Source organism: Rhagoletis pomonella, unplaced genomic scaffold (assembly GCF_013731165.1).
Source record: "Rhagoletis pomonella isolate Grant_MI unplaced genomic scaffold, Rhpom_1.0 Rhpom_scaffold_00017, whole genome shotgun sequence".
Classification (NCBI taxonomy): domain Eukaryota; kingdom Metazoa; phylum Arthropoda; class Insecta; order Diptera; family Tephritidae; genus Rhagoletis; species Rhagoletis pomonella.
In genome coordinates this window covers 1,226,114-1,226,438 of record NW_023458571.1, presented here as the reverse complement: position 1 = coordinate 1,226,438, position 325 = coordinate 1,226,114, and positions in this window count along the sequence as shown.

The following is a 325-nucleotide window of genomic DNA, read 5'->3' as shown; positions in this document are numbered from 1 at the left end:
TTTTTAAACGCTCTTTTGCATTGGCTAACGCAAAAGCTCTTATTAGGTGCCGCGAAGTAAGCGGGCATTGGCTAGTAATAGTATAGAATTCATTTAATGTATATATTTAATTGAAGTAAAGTAAATGTATTTAGTAAGAATTCGAATTTAAATAATGCGTGCGCGTCGCCATAGCTCAACTGACCGACTGCCTAATTCTTCGTTTCTTTTTTCGTCCCGTGCATATCTGTTGGACCCCCATCAGATCTCGTCGTCGCCTGAGCTTACCAGACTGTCGTTATCGTTGTCAGGAAATGTATAATTAAATGGTTTTAGCTTTTCGGAC